The 20,436-nt window shown below is 40.7% G+C and overlaps 1 protein-coding gene across 1 annotated transcript in view; it reads right to left on the reverse strand.

Annotated features, from left to right (window-relative positions):
• Window positions 1-20,436, reverse strand: part of MKRN2 (makorin ring finger protein 2) — a 42,897-nt gene that overhangs the window by 17,126 nt on the left and 5,335 nt on the right. The gene's annotated exons all lie outside the window — the stretch shown is intronic.

Here is a 20,436-nt window from a genome sequence, read left to right on the forward strand (position 1 = left end):
AATGGAGACATACTTCCTTGCTTCTAAGACACAGTGATTTTATTTTTTTATTTATATTTTAATTTTATTTTATTTATTGATATTTATTTTTAGAGAGAGGGGAAGGGAGGGAGAAAGGGAGAGAAACATCAACGTGAGAGAGAGATATCGCTCGGTTGCCTCTTGCATGTGCCCTGACTGGGGATGAACCCACAACCCAGTCATGCCCCCTGACCAGGTATCAAACCAGTGACCTTTTGCCTTGCAGGATGATGCCCAACCAACTGAGCAAGACCGGTCAGGGTCTAAGACGACATAGTGATTTTAGACACACCACAACGAATTCGATGACAGCTTTTCTGAAAGAAAAGTGATCCCATTTATTTCTATTTCAAGATATATCCTCTTGATCTGAGATACATTAACATGTATAAAACGTGCATCTCATAACTGAGGAAATACTCTCTGGAAAACTGCTCCCTTTTTCTCAGGGAGCTTACAGGGTATGGTTGTAATGGAGTCAAAGAGACCTGGGCCCAACACCCAGCCCTGTAACCTATGAGCAAGTCACAAAACCAGCTTCCCTGGGCCTTGCTAACTTTACCTATAAAAGGAAAATCACATTACCTACTTTACTGGATTGTGAGTAAAGATCAAATAAGATAACATAGCACCTAAAGATATACATATAAGAAGGTTTCACTGAGATGTCTAATTCTGTCCCCAAAGAAATAACTGGGAGGCATTCTTATTCTGTCTAGCCAGAGTACAGACCTGGGTGAACACGCAGAGCAAATAGTAAAGAGATCCCAGAGATGCACACCTTTGTATTAAGGGTAAACAAGTCCTAAAGTAAAGAACATTTTATTTTTTAAAAGGATTTTAAAATTTATTTTTAGAGAGGGGAAAGGAGGGAGAAAGAGAGGGAGAGAAACATCAATATGCTGTTACCTCTTGCGTGCCTCCTATTGGGGGCCTGGCCGCAACCCAGGTATGTGCCCTGACTGAGAATTGAACCAGCAGCCCTTTGGTTTGCAGGCTGGCACTCAATCCACTGAGCCAGGGTGTAAAGAGTATTTTAGATACACCCTATATAAAGAAATATCTTATTGTCACCCAAAACACACTTTAATACTCTTTGAAAGAAGACAAAATTCAAACACTCAAATCACTCAAAATGTCTGGCATCCAGTCAAAAATTACAAAGGCACGCCAAAAAGCAGGTAAATGTGACCCAAAACCTGGAGAAAAATTAGTAACAGGAGTAACAGGTGAATCAACAGGAATCAGGAATTGGCAGACAAGGACTCTAAAAACAGCTATTATAAATATGCTCATATGCTGAAGGATTCAAAGAAAAATGGAAAATATAAAAAGAACTAAATGTAACTTCTAGAAAGGAAAACTGCAATATCTGCCCTGGCTGGTGTGGCTCAGTGGATTGAGTGCTGGCCTGTGAAGTAAAGGGTCACCGGTTTGATTCCCCATCAGGGCACATGCCTGGGTTTTGGGCCAGGCCCCCTGTAGGAGGCACCTAAGAGGCAACCACACACTGATGTTTCTCCCTCTCTCTCCACCTTCCCCTGTCTAAAAATAAATAAATAAAACCTTTTAAAAAAATTTCAAAAATAGTAAAGAAAATTAACTGGAGAGAAACCCTACCGATATAAAGAATGTGGGAAAACCTTCAGATGTTATCAGAGTTTTCAAGCACCTGGAAGGAATCACTATGAATGTAAGTAATGTGCGACAGCCTACAGGCAGTCTAGTGCCTTACAAAGACACAAAAGGACTCAGACTGGAGAGAGACTCTGTGAAGGTGGTAAAGCTTACAGAGATCCCAGTTCCCTGAAAAGAAACTTTATGAATGTAAGGAATGTGGGAAAGGCTTCAGATATCATCACAGTTTTCAAACATATGAATCTGTGGAGAAAAAACATATAAATAAAAAAATGTAGTGAAGCATTTAGGTATCCCAGGGATCTTCAATAATATGCAAGAAATCTCACCAGAGAGGAACAGTCTGAACATAAACAATGTGGTGAAGCCTACAGAGATCCCAGTTCCTTACAAACACATGAAGTAACTCATTTTGGAGAGAAACCCTATAAATGTAAGGACTGTGGAAAAGCCTTCATTTGTCACAACTTTTCAAAGACGTGTGACAATGCACACCAAAGAGAAGTCATGTAACACTGCAGACTCTGGGAAAGGCTTCGGTTATCCCAGTTTATTTCAAAGACATGAGAGGACTCACTGGATAAAACCTCTTAAATGTAAACTTAAGCTGGCCCACACCATTACCTGTGAAGACTCCCCTGAAAAAGAAATAGAAACAGAAGTAATGTGAAGATGCCTGATAGAAATTAATCCATGTATATAATGAACCAGAAAACTTACAGCCTGAAAGAGTTCTTATGAATTAAAGAGTTGTAAATATATTGTGATATACTCTGTTTACTGAACTCTATTTATAGTATATCAATGAACTATGGATTTCTACTAATTACTTTCAGAAGTGAATATTCATGTGAGATAATTCTGAGAATTGCCTTTCAACAACAGGACATAAGATCGTAAGATTAATAGCAGTTTTTCCTTAAAATGTTTAATAATATTTTCTCTCCATTTTGAAGCCTGCTAGATCCATGGGTGAACTGCAGTGTATTTTTTTTATACAAAGTTGGGGTAAGTGTTGGGAACTGCCCTGCCTGGTTTCTGAAGCTGTAATTGCCTGCATGGCTAAGGCTGAGTGAGTGACCTTAGGACCATAAGCCACTAAGGAGACAAAGCTTATCTCCCTGGCAAGGGGCACCGCCTCTGCCCCTTTTACTTCACCCTATCTGGCCCCCAATGCTTGGTTGGTTAGCCAATGACGGGTAAGACTCCTCAAGGGAGGGACGACCTAAGACAGGCATGATCACGGGGAGCCCCCAGGGAAAGACTCAGGGGGCTATAGCAAAAGCAGGTGATGGACCCTCGCCCCTCAGCTTTGACATAGCCCGAGTGCTCATTCTGTCTGCAAGAAGTCTCCTCATCTCTTGGCTGCCTTACTTCCCCTGTCTGACTTAAGCCTGAAACAATGACAGAGGGCGGTGCAGCCCTGTGCTGGAAAAGACAGGTTCCCTGGGTGATCAGGCCTAAGAAAGAATACATAAAATCCTGTGAAACCTGCTTTGCTAAGAATGCTCTTAATTAAATGATAAAGGCCTGAGCAGGAAATGAGTTTGTTTCCCAAAGTTTTGTAGTCCTTTAGCTAACAGACCCTCACAGTTCTTTGTATGTTACCTATTATTTGATCCTTACTGCCTAACAGTGATTAATGAGCTTTACCTGTATTCCTGTGCAAAATGAATGCAATAAAAGCCCATTGAGGAAAAGGCTCTTGGCCCTTCTCCTTTGAGAGATTGGCCACCTTTCCTCCCCAAGCAGATCATGTCCTGGTAGACTTATCCTCATCCGTGGCGGCCAGGGAGGCCATGCGGGTGGAGCTGCCCCCCCGCACTACAGGTAGGCATCTTACTTATAATGTTTTGTTTGTTTTGTGTTAAGGGGCTATTTTAAAAGGACAGTTTAGTATCTGAGTTTTGCTGGTGACTTTGTGGCAGTCTTTTATATCCCTAGTCCACTATACACAGGGTGGGGCAAATGTAGGTTTACAGTGGTGATTATGTGAAACACAGAGTTTATTCTTGTATTATTATATATTAATTATTGTATTACTTTCCACACAACTGGTAGACCCACTTTCACCCCACTCTGTCCAGATTTTTAAATGCATGTATTTATATGTATTTAAATTAATTTTTACCAAAATGAAAGCATACTGTATGTGCTTTTAAAAACATTTTAAATGTGGTAAAGATATACACAACATAAATTTATCATCTTGTCCATTTTTAAGTGAAAAGTTCAAGTAGCATTAGGCACATTTACACTGTTGTGCAACCATCCCCACCATCTGCCTCCAAAACTCTTTTCTTCTTCCCCAGATGACACTCTCTATCTACTAAGCACTAACTTCCCTCCCCTCCTCAGTCCCTGGCAACCATCATCCTTTCTATCACTATGATTTGACTGCTTTAGGGACCTCATATACATGGAAACATACAGCGTTTTCTTTTTGTTCCTGGCTTATTCCACATAGCATCAAGTCCTCAAGATTCATCCATGGTACAGCACACATCAGAATTTCCTTCCTTTTCAAGGTGCAATAATATTTCATTGTGTGTATGGACCACAATTAGTCTATTCATTCATTCATTTATGGGCACTTGGGTTGTTTCTAATTTTTGGCTATTGTGAATAATGCTGCTATGAGTATGGGTGTACAAATACTTGAATTTTTCAGTTCTTTTGTATATATGCCCAAAAGTGAAACTGCTGGATCATATGATGATTCTATTTTTAATTTTTTAAGGGACTGCCATACTATTTTCCATAGCAACTGCACCATTTTACTACACAGTATAATGGTGGCAATCCTCAGTGGTTTATGGTATTTTCATGTTATTTTTGCTGATCTGTACTTTCTCACACTTCTACCATGAATACACACTGATCTTGTAATAATAAATGGTAGTTTTAGTCTTATTTATTTTTAATACTTATTGATTCCAGAGTTGAGGTGGAGAGAGAAACACTGATGTAATAGAAACATTGACTGGCTGCTTCCTGTATGGACCCCAACTGGGAATCAAACCTGTGACCTTTCAGTGCACAAAAGATGCTCCAACCAACGGAGCCACACTGGATAGGCAAGTCTTAAAGAATTATAGCCCTGGTTGGTGTGGCTCAGTGGACCGAGTGCTGGCTTGCGAACTTAAAGGGCACTGGTTTGATTCCCAGTTAGGGCACACACCTGGGTTGTGGGCTGGGTCCCCAGGTGGGAGCATGTGAGTGGCAACCACACACTGATGCTTCTCTCCCTCTCTTTCTCCCTCCTTCCCCCTCTCTAAAAATAGATAAATAAAATCTTTATTAAAAATTATAAATACTAATACTGGTTAGGGTATGGTTAAAAAATACATAAAAAATGCTCAGTATAGTACCTATCAGACGGTAGGTGCCCTCAAAAGTTCAGGTCTTATTAAAGTCCAGTGAAGAGCACTGACAAACTGACGGCCACAAGAGTGATCAGTGCCTTATCACAGCCCGCAGAGTGCGGAGAGACATCAGGGGTAATGTCGCAGTGGAGGTCATACCCAAGCCGAGTCTGCAAAATGGAGGGGGTGTCAGTGGGTGAGAGGAGTACGCGACGGAAGAGAAGACAGCAAGAAAGGCAGGGAAGGGAGCCATGGTGAGGGGGTGGGCATGGGAGTGTCATCACCCTAACTGTGCTCCAAGACACCTCGGTATCAGCTGTAATGTTGATGAGTGTGTATTCAAGATGCGAGAAAGGGCCCACAGTCAGCTTAGGAAACCATGGCCTGGTCTTTCTCAGAGATTTAAAACAGACAGCAGGAGAGCAACGGTTATGAGTGTCCGTCACATAGAAAACTGTTTACTTTCATTAAACATACCCCTCCCCAGGCTTTTCTCAGAAAAAGCCACTTGAGCTACAGTGTGGAAGAACAGGTCAGAGAGGACTGAACAATGCATGTGAGGAGCCCATTAGGAGGCTGATTTGTAAAGCAACTTTATCTGTGGACTATATTTTAAAAAATGCATTATGGAAAATGTCAAACATATTCAAAAGTAAACAGAACGGTAGAATGCATTCTCAACATATACGAGCACCAGCTCTCACATGATCAACTCAGGACCAATCTTGTGTGACCAACCCCCCACATGACTTTGACAATTTTTCTTTTTTATAAGAGGGTAACTGACACACCCCCTAAATGAAGATCTTTGGGCAAGTACATTATGAGAAGAAGACAAAAGATGTGATGAACAACCGTACTACCATTACTCTAGCACTTTCACTTCCTCACCGTCTCATTGAACCACAACAACACTGAGGAGTGTTATTACTACACTCATGATGCAAACAGGAGAGCTGAACTTCAGAGAGGCTTGATGACTTACAGAAGATCTAACTGCTGGGTAGTGGACCCCAGGTCTGGTCTTCTCAGATATCCCTGACCTTTTCCCACCAAAACTGACTCCCCTGTCACTCTGCCTTGTCTATAATGGGGCTGCTGTGTAAGACACTGCGCCCCATCTTTCCCTGCACTAGTTATAATCCACCTTCCTTCATGAATGAATCCTGACTCTCCCAAGAAGCCTTCTCACCCCTCCAGCCCAGTGTGCTTTCCCTCCTCCAACCCCCCAGACGCACGGCTGGCAACCAGTGGTACGAAGCTCCCCAGTCTGGGCTCCTGAACCACAAGACCAAGTGCTCTTGAACACAGTCAGGAACGTCTGGTCGCTAATGAAGAATGTGTGGGAACAACTTCAGGAAGGCTCAGCTGGAACATCACTAAATGCCACTAAATACAAAAAGCCTAAACCTAACCATCATAAGGTTCTGCCAGTAACTGCAAAAAGGACTGACAACAGAAGGCAGGAAACAGTCTCTAGGGAAGGCGAGGAAGACCCAAGAGGCCCAACTGCCCTTTCCAGAGAAAGGGTGCTAGAGGACACGAATGACGATCCACGCTGCACGCTGGTACCAACAGTGGGGATGGGAGGGTGCCTCAGCTACAGGCTGTAAGATCTGAGGGATGTCTTGACTGTAGAGGCCCCCCTGAGGAGCAAGGGGCCCAAGCCCCACTAGGGCTCCCCAGGCCAGGACACCAGTGCCAAAGAAGAAGACTTTCCATCCCTCCTTGCTCACCAAGCATACTTCTTTCTTCACCGATTCATCTCCCCCAAAGCAGAGGAAGCAGTGATTGGGATCTGACAATTTCTCTTCTTCCAGGAAAATTATGAAAGGATGCAGGGAAATTATAAAAGGCTGCAGGGAAATTTCAAAAAATTTCAAATTTTTACGGCAGTCTCTCCTAAATTTGGCTATCATGAGCTACCTCTAAGTACACCAACAGAATCAAATTTCTAAGCCTACAAAGATGAGAACTGGACCCTATGACTTAAGGGACTATATTGAGGCGACACCCTATAGTCTTTTCTGGGTGATCAGCTAGGCTTTTCCCGGGCAACACTCCCTTGGAGGTCTTCCTCTAGATCAGAGACTGTACATTCACTTGCTGTAAGTCTGCTGTAGGTAAAGAAAGGGAGGGAAAGAAGGAGTGAGGCAGGAAGGCAAGGACACCCAGTCTGACGAACTAAGGGTATTCTTCGTTAAAAACCTAAGAGGAGTCTGGTCAGGATGGCAGAGCAGGTAAACGCTGTGATTGCCTCCTCCCATGATCACATCAAAATTACAACTAAATTATGGTCCATCTTTGAGCATCACCTGAAAGGTAGGTGAACAGAAGTACCATAACTAAGGAAATACAGAAGAAGCCACCATGACACTGGCAGAAGGGGTAGAGACACAGAACAGAGAGATCCCTCACCTATGATGTGCTAATTGAGTACTGGGAGGGATGTCTTGACTGTAGAGGCCCCCCTGAGGAGCAAGGGGCCCAAGCCCCACTAGAGCTCCCCAGGCCAGGACACCAGTGCCAAAGAAGAAGTGTTCCCATAACATCTGGCTGTGAAACCAGCAGGGGTTATGCCCAAGTAAGACAGAGGGCTGCTGGAGATCTAGGAGCTCCTTATGAAGGGGCCATCCACTGACTCACTGCCTCACTCATTCACTTACAAACTCTAAGCCCCAGTACTGGGGCAGCAGCTCACAACACACCAGGGACATGGGAGGAGAAACTAAACAGACTAGCTTTAGGGTAAGGCAAGAAGAGCAGGGGTCAGGATAGCTCTCTCCCTGACGGAAGTGTGGCAGGCACTGTTGTTCCTTTGTTAAAGTCTCCTCCCACCCAGTGCCAAATCTGAGGTCTTCATTAACTTGGCTAACACTGGCTGCCCAGCTCTGGTGATGCCCTGAGACCCTGACCCACTCAACTCACGTACCCAGCCCCAGCCATGTCCAGCATCTTTTCCACAAAAGCAGCCTGCTTGAATTTGTACTGTGGACTTTCCTAAAACCCTGCAAAGGTCCACAAGCCCCAAACAAGCAGCATTTGGCCTTCTGTGGCCTGTACCTCTTACTAAGCAGCCCCGAGCCCAGCACAAGTGGCAAAGGACTCAACTTGCACTGTAATTCCCATCAGATGGCCCCAAGCTTGGCATAAAAGGCGGCCAGTTTTGGCTTTGAACATACTACAACTAAGTGTCCACAAGCTTGGCACAAATGATGCTTGGCCTTGAGACAGGATAGTTAGATATTAGGAGAATTATTTTAATAAATGGGAAAACAAAACTGAGAAAAATGGTTAGATAAATGGGGCCAATTAGAGCAATTTACAGCCAGCTAGTAAACTATAAGATCTCATCATCCCTAACCAACACTTGAGACCAAATGGTTTACATTTCTCCTCCCTAACCAGAGAGTAAATAGCTTAAATCACCCTGGTCAGGGAGACAGATAACAGAGACCCAATTATGCCATCTGTGCCAGTTAAACCCAAGGACAAATGAAGGGAATATGTAACAAAAAACCCAATCAGAACCAAACAAATCAAAGAGAGAGGTAAAGCTGACCATAAAATGACCCTGGTCCCTCCATGCACTCATTTTGGCACATCAGCATATTAAAGAACACATGATGAATATTCTACTGAGACCCTCCCCTAGGACTTTCCCTAGGATACCCGCCTTTACAAAACAGGTAAGAACACTCAAAACGAACCTAGAACATGTCTCCTTGGAACACACCGGCACTCCTACTTTTCCTGGGCATTATGTTTTATTTTCTTTCTCCTAAACTCTTAAGGGTCCCCACCAGACATGCAACCAGGGGAGCAGTAAGCACAGCAGCTTATTCTGAGCTAGCTCTCTGAACCTGTCTCCAAGTCCCCGCTTTCTCTGACTTTTTGGTAAGCTAACAGCAGCCCTGCTTTGGCTTACTTCTGTCACTATGACTTACTTCTCAGTGAGTTCATGCAGCCCAGCATGACTCACTTCTTTCCATTAACATTTCTAGAGGGCCAAGGCAGAGCACCACCTAGGCACTCTCTTGTTGTTTCTTCCATCCTAAGCCACTCTGTTTCATTGTCCCCAGCCTTAATAAACATATACTCAAAATCACCTGGACTTGTATTGTGAAGTCTTCCCTGCACATAGTCAAGAACTCACATACTACCAGCTGGCCCAAGGCAGATCCATTGTGGGCCTGATCCCTTTCAGGGACAGCCTCAGCTCACATCAGTGCCCACCAAAGGGACCAAAGCATGGCACAAGTGGCAGCTGGCATCAGTTTGCAGTATAACCTCTCCCAAGTGCCTTTAAGCCAAACAAAAGTTGCAGCTGCCTTAAGCCTGTACTGGAGGGCCCCCAAGAGGCTCCAGAACCAACACTCCCAGTGGCTGGCTTCCCACCACACCAGGGCACCATCCAGTGAGCTCCACAAATGAAACTCCTGAAGGACACACTTGGCTGGCAAAAGGGCCTGCTAGAGTTACTCCAGATCCATGGGATCAGTCCAGGGGCTGAAAGTTTATCTGCTGTAATCAGGGCCAGCTCTCAGAGCCAGTGATGCTGAGGTTCAACACTACCCACAGACATGGAAACAGCAATTAAGGGCAATTCATATGTACTAAGTGAACTGGAGACAAGCAATCTACCAAATACAAAATTCAAAACACTGGTTAAAAGGATGCTCAATAAACTTAGGGGAAGAATAGATGAATTCAGTGAGAACTTCAACAAAAGATAAAACACCCAATCAGAACAGCAAAAAGAAAAAGGAATTTTAAAAAATGAGGCTAGTTTAAGAGACCTTTGGGGCAACAGCAAGTGGAACAACATCCACATCATAATGGTACCAAACAGAAAAGACAGAGAGCAAGGAACTGAAAACTTATTTGAAGAAATAATGACTGAAAATTTCTCTAACTTGGCAAAGGAAATAGGCATACAAGTCCAGGAAGTGCAGAGAGCCCCAAACAAGACAGACTCAAAGAGGCACACACCAACACACCATAATTAAAATATAAAGGTTCAAGACAAACAGAGAATCTTAAAAGCAGCAAGAGAAAAGCAGTTAGTTACCTACAAGAGAGGTCCTATAAGATTTACAGCTAATTTCTCAACAGAAACTTTTCAGGCCAGAAGGGACTGGCAAGAAATATTAAAAGTGATGAAAATCAAGGACCTACAACCAAGATTACTCTACTTAGCAACACTTTCATTTAGAATCAAAGGAGAGATAAAGAGCTTACCAGACCAAAAAGCTAAAAGTGGTCATCACCATTAAACCTGTATTATAAGAAATGTTAAAGGGGCTTAAGAAAACAAGATGAAACATGTAAATAAAAAATATACACCCAAGATGGCAGAGGAGTAAGTGGAAGCTACACTCCTCCCAGGACCAATCTGGAATTACAACTAAATTATAGAGAAATCATCATGAATAAACAACTGAACACTAGATGGAGAGAAGCCTAATCACCAAGGACAGATAGAAGAAACCACTTCACCACCACAAGACTGAGGGGGAATGCAGAGGAGGCACAAGATGGCTGGAAGGTGGCAGCTGAACTGCTGGAGGGCTGTTTCGGCAGCCAGGGGGTTCCCCCGGAGAAGTGTGGGATCTAACACCAAGTTGGACTCCCCAGCCTACAGCACCAAAGCCAGAATGGAACCCAGGTAAAATCCAGCAGTGAAAAACAGCAGGGTTTCTGTGTGCCAGGGAGAGATGGCTGGAGATGCAGAGAGCTTCTTTAAGGGCCAATGCACAACATTTCATTCGCAGCCACTTACCCTGGGCTCTGGCAGAGGGATGGCAGAGTGAACTAGAGATACCTGAGAAAAGTCTGTGACTGGTGGCTTTGGGGAGAGAACTGATGGAATGGCCATCAGGATCCCTGTGCTGAGTCATTTGTTCCCCATGCTGCAGAAGCCATCTTTCTCAGGCAAACCATCCCTCTCCAAATCGCATCAGCCTGAGGGGAGGCAAAAAGCACACCCATAGGAATTACTCAACCCCACCCTGTGGAGCTTAAGCCTTGCTTAGTTTAACAGCAGAATAGTTTAACAGCTAAGACAGAAAATACAAAGCAGCCAAAATGGAAAGATAAAGAAAAGTACTAAAATTTTTAGTAAAATTACTAAAAAATAAAGAGGAGAGCTTAAGAAACATTTTGGACAACATGAAGCATAACAACTACTGCATCATGGGAATACCAGAAGGAGATGAGAGTGAGCAAAGGACTGAGAACCTATTTGAAGAAATAATGACTGACGACTTCCCTAATCTGGTGAAGGGAAAAGACACACAAATCCAGGAACCTCAGATAGTCCCAAACAAGTTGGACCCAAAGATGCGTACATGGAGACATGTCATAATTAAAATGACAAGGCCTAAAGACAAGGAGACAACCCTAAAAGCCACAAGAAAAATGCAAGTTGTTACCTACAAGGGAGCACCAATTAGAATGGCATCTGATTTCCCAACAGAAACATTTCAGGACAGAAGTGAGCAGTGTGAAATATTCAAGGTGATGAAAAGCAAGGACCTACAACGAAGCATCCTTTACACAGCAGGACTATCATTTAAAATCAAAGGAGAAATAAGGAGCTTCCCAGACAAGAAAAAGCTAAAGCAGTTTGTTAACACCAAACCAGTACTGCAACAAATGTTAAAGGGCTTGCTTTAAAAAGAAGAAAAAAGAGAAAGAAAAATAAAACCGAGGAAAACAGTGTAACAATAAACTGGCACTATATACATAACTGTCAATAATCACCTTAAATGTAAATGGCTTAAATGTTCCAACCAAAAGACAGAGGGTATTGAATGGATAACAAAACAAGACCCACATAAATGCTGCCTCCAAGAGCTCTATCTCATATCAAAAGATACACACAGACTAAAAGTAAAGGGGTGGAAAAAGTTATTTCATGTAAATGGAAAAGAAAAAAAAACTGGAGTAGCAGTATTTATATGAGACAAAATAGACTTTAAAACCAAGGCTATTATAGTAAGAGACAAAGAAGGACACTACATAAAGATAAAGGAAAGAATCCAACAAGAGGATATAACTTTAGTAAATATTTACTCACCCAACATAGGAACACCTAAATAAGTGAAGCAAATCTTGATGGACAAAAGGAGAGACAGACAGAAATATAGTCATAGTTGGGGAATTTAACACCACAATGACTTCAATAGCTAGATCTTCCAGGCAGAAAATCAACAAGGAGACAGGGGCCTTAAATGACATACTAGATCAAACGGATTTAAGTGATATCTTCAGAGCATTTCACCTCAAAGCAGCAGAACATACATACTTTTCAAATGCACATGGAACATCTTCTAGTACAGACCACATGTTAGGACACAAAACAAGTCGAAATAAATTTAAGAAGTCTGAAATCATTATCAAGCATCTTCTCTGACCACAATGCTATGAAACTAAAAATCAACCACAAGAAGAACACAGAAAAACATACAAAGACATAGAAGCTCAATAATGTTATTAAACAATGAATGGGTCAACAAAACCCAAAGTGAAGTAAGGAAATGAGAAAGATCAGAGCAGAAACAAATGAAATAAGAGTAAAAAAATGACACAAAAGATTAATCCAAGAGCTAAGTTTTTCAAAAGATAAACATGACTGACATACTTTTAACCAGACTCATCAACAGAAAAGAAAGGATCTCTAAAAATAATACCTGAAATGAAAGCGGAGAAATAACAACTGATACCTTACAAAGGACTGTAAGAAAATATTATGAACTACTATATGCCAACAAACTGGACAACCTGGACAAAATGGATACATTCCTAGAAACAGTCTTTCAAAACTAAATCAGGGAGAATCAGCGAATCTGAACAGAGAGATTACACCTAATGAAATTGAAGCAGTAATCAAAAGACTCCCAACAAACAAAAGTCCTGGACCACATGGATTCACTGGGGAATTTTACCAAATATTCCAAGAAGAGCTAACATCTCCCCTTCTCCAACTATTTCATAAAATTCAAGAGGAGGGAAGGCTCCCAAACTCATTTTATGATGCCAGCATTATCCTAATTCCAAAGCCAGATAAAGACACTATAAAGAGAATATTAGAGGCCACTACCCCTGATGAAACAGATGCTAAAATCCTCAACAAAGTATTAGCAAACTGAATACAGCAATACATTAAAAAGCTTATACACCACAATCAAGTGGGATTTATTTCGGGAATGCATGGTTGGTACAACATTCACAAATCAATAAATGTGACTCACCACATAAATAAGGTGAAGGATAAAACCCACATGATCATATCAACAGATGCAGGAAAAGCATTTGATAAAATCCAGCACACATTTATGATAAAAACTCAGCAAAGTGAAAATAGAGGGGACAAATTTAAACATAATAAAGGCCATATATGACAAACCCACTGCCAGCATCACACCCAGTGGGCAAAAACTACAAGCATTTCCCTTAAGATCGGGAACAAGACAGGTTGTCTGCTTTCACTTCTCTTATTCAGCACAGTACTGGAAGTCCTAGCGACAGCAATCAGACAAGAAGAAATAAAAGGCATCCAAATTAGAAAGGAAGTAGTAAACTGTCTTTATTTGCAGATGACATGATACTGTACATAGAGAACCCCAAAGATTCCACCAAGAAACTACTAAAAGTGATAAATGAATTCAGCAGCAGGATACAAAATTAATCTCCAAAACACAGTAGCATTTTTATATGCCAATAATGAACTAACAGAAAAAGAAAACAATTCATTTACAATTGCTTCAAAAAGAATAAAATACCTAGGAATAAATCTAACCAAGGATGTGAAGGACCTGTACTTGCTTGGAAAATAAGATACTGAAGATACAAATAAGTGGAAGTATAACTGTGTTCATGGATAGGAAGAATTAACATCATTAAAATGTCCACACTACCCAAAATAATCTATAGATTCAACGCAATTCCTATCAAGATTCCAATGACATTATTTCACAGAACTAGAACAAATATTTCAAAAATTTATATGGAGCCACAAAGGCCCCACATAACAAGTGATCTTGAGAAAGAAGAACTAAGTTGGAGCAATCACACTACCTACTATCATACTGTATTACAATGCCTTAGTAATCAAAACAGCCTGGTATTGGCATAAAAACAGACACATGGATCAATGGAACAGAACAGAGAGCCCAGGAATAAACCCACACATTTATAATCAATTAATATTTGACAGAGGAACCAAACATATACAATGGGCTAAAGATAGTTTATTCAATAATTGGTGTTGGGAAAACTGGACAGATACATGCAGAAAAATGAAACTAGACTACCTTCTTACACCACACAAAAATTCAAAATCAATCAAAGACTTCATTCAATGTTAGACCCAAAATCATAAAAATCCTAGGAGAAAACAGGCAGCAAAATCTTGAACATTGCTCATAGCAATTTTTAATCAGATATATCTTCCCAGGCAAGGGAAATACATAAAAAACAAACAAACGGGACATCAAACTAAAAAGTTTCTGCACAGCAAAGGAATTCGACAAAATAAAAAGACCACAGAATGGGAGAACATATTCACTGATACATTTGATAAGGGGTTAATATCCAAAATTTATAAAGTACTTACAAAACAACACCAAAAGAACAACCCAATTAAAAAATGGGCAAAGGTCGTAAACAGACACTTCTCCAAGGAAGACATACAGAAGGCCAACAGACATATGAAAAAATGCTCCATGTCACTAATCATCAGAGAAATGCAAATGAAACCCACAATGTGACACCATTTCATACTGTCAGAAAGGCTGTCATCAATAAATCAACAAACAACAAGTGCTGGTGAGGATGTGGAGAAAGGCGAACCCTTTTGCACTGTGGTGGGAAGGCAGACTGGTGCAGCCACTGTGGCAAGCAGTATGGAGATACCTCAAAAACTTAAAAATGGATCTGTTTTTTGACCCAGCGATCCCATTCCTGAGAAGATATTTGAAAGAACCCAAAACACTAATTCAAAAAAAAGCATAAGCTCCCTTATGTTCATTGCATTGTTATTTACAATCACCAAGATATGGAAGCAGCCCAAGTGTCCATTAATGATGAGTGGATAAAATAATTATGGGACATTTACACAATGGAATACTACTGAGCTGTAAAAAAGAATATTTTACCCTTTGCAACAGAATGGATAAACCTAGAGAACATTATGCTAAGTGAAATAAGCCAGAGAAAGACAAATACCATATAATTTCACTCATATGTAGAATCTAATGAATGAACTGAACTAACATGGACAATGTGGACAGAGTCATAGATGGAAAGCAGGATGACAACTAGTTGGGGGGCGGAGGTTAGGGTGTGGAGGGATTGAGAAAAAAGGAAAGACTCATGGATTTAGACAACAGTGTGGTGATTACTAGGGTGGGGGTATAAGGAGACTAAATGGAAATGGGAAAAAAAACATAATAAAGATTAAAAATAGCCCTGGCTGGTGTGACTCAGTGGACTGAGTGGCGGTCTGCGAACCCAAAGGCCCGCGGTCCAAATCCCAGTCAGGGAACATGCCTGGGTTGCCGGGCAGTTGTGGGCATGTGAGAGACAACTGATTGATGTATCTCTCACACATTGATAATCTCTCTCTCCTCCTTGCTAGAAGTAAATAAATAAGTCTTAAAAGGGGGGGGGGGGAGAAAGAGGGAGCGATATCAGAGTAGACATAAACAAAAGTCTAAAAAAACACTAAAGATCAGTGAAACCAAGTTGGTTCTTTGAAAAGATAAACAGAATTGATAAACCTTTAGCAAGACTCATCAAGAAAAAGAGAGGGCCCAAATAAATTCAGAAAAGAAGTAACAACCAACACCAAAGAAACACAAAGGATTGTAAGAAAATAGTATGAGCAATTATATATCAACAAATTTAGTCAACCTGTAAGAACTGAAGGAATTTCTAGATATACACAATCATTCAAGACTAAATCAGGAAGAAACAGAAATCTGAACAGACCAATAACTACTAACTAAATCAAGTCATCAATCAAAAACTTCCCACAAACAAAAGTCCTGGACCACGTGGCTTCACAAGTGAATTTTACTATACTCCAAAAAGAATTAATATCTATCCTTCTTAAACTATTCCAAAAAATTGAAGAGGAGGGAAGGTTTCCAAACTTATAAGGTCGGTATTAGTCTGATCCCAAAACCAGACGAAGACACTACAAAAAAAAGAGAAAATCATAGGTCAATATCCCCGATCAATAACAGATGTAAAAATCCTCAACAAAATATAAACAGAATTCAGCAATACATTAAAAAAAAAAAAACATACACCATGACTAAGTACAGTTTATTCTTGGTTGCAAGATTAGTTCAATATCTGCAAGTCAATGTAATACATCACATAAACAAAATGAAGACAAAAATCAATACAGAAAAAGCATTTGACAAAATCCAATATATATTTATGATAAAAACTCTCAGCAAAGTGGAGATAGAAGGAACACACCTCCAACATAATAAAGGCCACATATGACAAACACATTGCTAACATCATACTCAACAGTTAAAAAAATTGAAATGCTCTGACTGGTGTGGCTCAGTGGGTTAGGTGCCAGCCTGTGAACTGAAAGGTTGCTGGTTTGATTCCCGGTCAGGGCACATGCCTGGGTTGCGGGCCAGGTCCCTGGCTGGGGGCATGTGGGAGGCAACCAGCTGATGTTTCTCTATCACACTGATGTTTCTCTCCCTTTCTTTCTCCACTCTATTCCCCTCTCTGTAAAAAGTAAATAAGAATCTTTTGGAACAGGAGCAAGACAAGGATGTCCACTTTCACCACTCTTATTCAACATAGTATTGAAATCCTAGCCACAGTTATCACACAAAAACAAAAAATATAAATAAAAGGCACCAAAATCGAAAAGAAAGAAGTATAACTGTTATTTGCAAATAACATACTACAGAGAGAGAACCCTAAAAATTCCACCAAAACAACCAACAGAATAAGTTAATTCAGTCAAGTAGCAGGACACAAAATTAGTATTTCAAAACTGGTTCCATTTCTTTTTATACCAATAATGACTGTCAGAAAGAAATTTAAAAAACAATCCCATTTACAATTCTATCAAAAAGAATAAAATGGCTAGGAATGAATTTAACCAACTAGGTAAAAGACCTGTAACTGGAAAACTATCAGAAATTAAGAAAACTGAAGAAGATACAGATAAATGCAAGGACATAGGTGCTCATGGATGGGAAAAACTAACATCATTAAAATGTCCTTACTACCTAAAACAATCCACAGATTTAATGCAATCTCTACCAAAATACCAATGGCATCTTTCACAGAAGTGAAGCAATGTGTGGTTGCCTCTCACATGCCCCTGCTTGTGGAAGGAAGGAAGGAAGGAAGGAAAGAAGGAAGGAAGGAAGGGAGGGAGGGAGGGAGGGAGGGAGGGAGGGAGGGAGGAATGGGACTACCAAACCAAAAAGGTTTTGCACAGCACAGAAAGCCATCAATAAAACGAAAAGACAACCCACTGAATGGGAGAAGATATTTGCCAAAAAGACATCCAATAAGGTTTTAATATCCAAAATTTGTAAAGAACTCATACAACTCAACACCAAAAATAAAATCAGATAAACAATCCAATTAAAAAATGAGCAGAGGACCTCAAAAGATACTTCTCCAAAGAGGACATACAGATAACTAACAAACATATAAAAAGATGCTCAACATCATCAACCCTCAAGGAAATGCAAATTAAAAAAATTAACACCACAATGACATATCACCTCATACCTGCCAGAATGGCTATCATTAATAAATCATCAAAAAACAATGGTGGTGAGGATGAAGTCCCTTTTCTAAGGCACCATCAACATGCATTGTTGATAGGATCTCAAATTAGTGCATCCACTACAGAAAACAGTATGAAGGTTCCTTAAAAAATTAAAAATATAGCCCTCACTGGCGTGGCTCAGTGGATTGAGTGCCAGCCTGCAAACCAAAAGGTCGCAGGTTCAATTCCCAGTCAGGGCACATGCCTGGGTTGCAGGCCAGGTCCCCAGTTGGGGGTGTGTGAGAGGCAACCAATTGATTTATCTTTCACACACTGATGTTTCTCTCCCTCTCTTCCTTCCTTCCTTCCACTCTCTCTATAAAGTAAATAAATAAAATCTTTAAAAAAAACCCCTAAAAAATGCAAATTAAAAATATAACTACCACATGACCCAGCAATTCCACTTCTGGGTATTTAGCTGAAGAAACCCAAACACTAATTTGAAAAGACATGCACCCCTATATCTTTGATTCTTTGACTCATCGTCTGTGGAATGGGTGAAAAAGGTGAAAGGATTAAAAATTACAAAAAAGCAGGGATGAGACCAGCAAAGAGAATATAGTCAATAATATTGTAATAACTATGTATGGTGTCAGATGGCTATGAGATTTATCAGGTTCATCACTCTGTAAGGTATATAAATATTTATTACTATGTTGTACACCTGAAACTAATACAATACTGTACATCAACTGTAACTGAAAAAGTTAAAACAAATAGAAACTCTAGGTGCTTTATAAAAAAGGCCTATACCAAAGGCCTTTTTATTGCCAATACTGATTTTAACTGTGCAGAACATAGTTGACATATAAGGTCTAAGCCTGCTACCCTTAGAAGGGCATGCCTGCAAGGCTGTCCCCTGCCTAACATCTGGAACTTGGCTGGTAAACAGTTCTCTACAGTGATATAAAATTTCCCCAAGTGATAAGACTAGCTACGGTGTCTTAACTGCACAATGTAGTTAATCTTAAGCATCTACTTTCTTTCTGGGAATCTAGAATTTTGGTAGATGCTAAGTAGGGAGTGACCAGCTTGGGCAATGAATCTCTAATGGGCTTCCCAGGACACATGTTGCTGCATTTTAGTTGCTGGGGGCAAAACATGCTGTGTGATTTTTTATGGGACAGATTAAAGGCAGGAAGCCTGCACACAGGCTCCTCCAGATGCTGCCCATGTCTTTTTCCCTTGTGATCCAACTGTGACTCCTTACTCCACCACTGTAATAAATCTCAGCCCTGAGTACGACTACATGCTGAGTCAGTCCTGTGGGTCTTCCCAGCTAATCTCTGGACACAGAGGTGGTGGGTCCTGGACACACAAATGTATTATACTTCTCAAGTTTGATAATTCTTTCTGGAAAATGCTACTCCAAACTAAGCCTGTAATACTATTTCAATCATCCTCAAATATGGTAATCGTTGATCTTAAAAGGTATAAAAGTTAAAAAAAAATCAGTGCCAAGAACCAAGTCTGAATGACAAATACTGATTTTAAGTGTGAAGAAAATAATTAACATGGCAGGTATCAGGATCAGTAAACTCAAATACTGGAAGAGAACAGGCTCACAGTGGCTATATAAACAGTTCCACAAAACTGAGATCTTACTAATACTTCATTAATGGTTTCTATTGCAGAAACTAGACAAGGTTTCCTGAAAACAAACAAACAAAAAATAGGGTAGGAGACAACCAGAAGTCCTCTTCCAGATACTATTTGTTAACTGGCATGTTAAGAGAAGAGGTTTTTAGCATTGGTAATACGACAATTCCTTTTATGATTCTGCCACTACATCCCATAAGTCATATTCAGAAATTTTGCCTTCCAAGTTGTATTCACTAGTTATCTTTCCCATTAACAAAACGAATATTTAACCACCAACCAGAGCTTCTAGTTAGAGTTGCCTCTTATTAAACTGGTGACTTTGTGCAAGCCATCTCACTTCCATAAGTGACTGAGCTCAAATTTAAAGAGGTTCAAAAATAACTTCTAGACCATCATCACCACCTTTAAGAAAGGTGAGTGTGACATGAGTATTATGTAGGAGGTGAAGCCAGCCTAGTCTTATTTCTGTAGCGTATGCCACCTTTTCTACTCCCCAGAGACAAACACCAAACTACCTTGAGTACATCCTGCTTCCCCTTTGGGGCATTTTTGTCAAGCACTTACAGCCATCTCTCCCCATCTATGTTGTACTAAACTTAATTCAGGCCTCTTTCACATTATACTTTGTAGTGAATTTCCACCTGCCTACTCTTCCTAATGGCCAAACCATCCATCCCTTATACCTTCCTCAGAGCCATGAACTGGGGCAGAGGATGGGGGCCGGGTAGTAAGAGGGCCAGGAAGTACATAGCAGGAGACTTAAAAAAATAGGGAGATTCTTTCTGGGGGACACTCCAAAGGGGTCTGTTGTTCTGGGTTTCAGCTGGTATGGTTATTATATGATGTAAAGTGTATCTGTTCACTATAAGCCACAGAACTGCCAGTAGCTGTAGCTGTTGCTGAAAAAAACAGAATCAACCTGGTTTCTTGCAGGCCTTCTGGTGGTGCCTGTCTTGAGCAAAACACTTTTGCAAACCATCCCCA

Source organism: Phyllostomus hastatus, unplaced genomic scaffold, assembly GCF_019186645.2.
Source record: "Phyllostomus hastatus isolate PE091 unplaced genomic scaffold, TTU_PhHast_1.1 phas_contig_16, whole genome shotgun sequence".
Taxonomy (NCBI): domain Eukaryota; kingdom Metazoa; phylum Chordata; class Mammalia; order Chiroptera; family Phyllostomidae; genus Phyllostomus; species Phyllostomus hastatus.